Below are 772 nucleotides of genomic sequence, written 5' to 3' on the forward strand. Positions count from 1 at the left end.
CTGAAAACCTATTTGAAGAAATAATGATGGAAAACGTCCTTAACCTGCAGAAGGAAATAGACATACAAATCCAGGTAGCACAGAGAGTCACAAACAGATTGAATCCAAAGAGGCCCACACCAAGATACATCATAATTAAAATGCCAAAGGTCAAAGACAAAGAAATAACCTTAAAAGCAGCAAGAGAAAAGCAGTTAGTTATCTATAAGAAAGTTCCCATAAGACTGTCAATGGATTGCAGGCCATAAAGGATTGGCAGGAAATATTCAGTGATGAAAATCAAGGACCTACAACCAAGATTACTCTACCCAGCAAAGCTATCATTTAGAATCGAAGGACAGATAAAGAGCTTCTCAGGCCAGAAAAATCTCAAGTTCATCACCATCAAACAAGTATTACAATAAATTTTAGAGGCACTACTTTAAGAGGAAAAAATAAGATAAAAACATGAATAATAAAATGGCAATAACTACATATCTATCAACAATTACTTTAAATATAAATGCATTAGGGCAGGCCGAGTGGCTCAGTTGGTTAAGAGCTCGCTCAAGAGTATGGTGTTATCATAAGATGCAGAAAATGTAATGTTGCCCTTGCATGTTTGAAATAGTTTCCCGTTTAAAATTAAGAAAAAGTGAAAAATTTTACTCTCTGTAGTACAGAGTAATTGTTTTTCAATATTTAGCTGTCTGTTTTTTGTTTTTTGTTTTTACAATTTGGGAAATTGCGGGAAGGGAACAGTGTTGGGGAATTGGGGAAGAGGACCAGCCTA

The sequence above is a fragment of the Hipposideros armiger genome, unplaced genomic scaffold (assembly GCF_001890085.2).
Source record: "Hipposideros armiger isolate ML-2016 unplaced genomic scaffold, ASM189008v1 scaffold_2108, whole genome shotgun sequence".
Classification (NCBI taxonomy): Eukaryota; Metazoa; Chordata; class Mammalia; order Chiroptera; family Hipposideridae; genus Hipposideros; species Hipposideros armiger.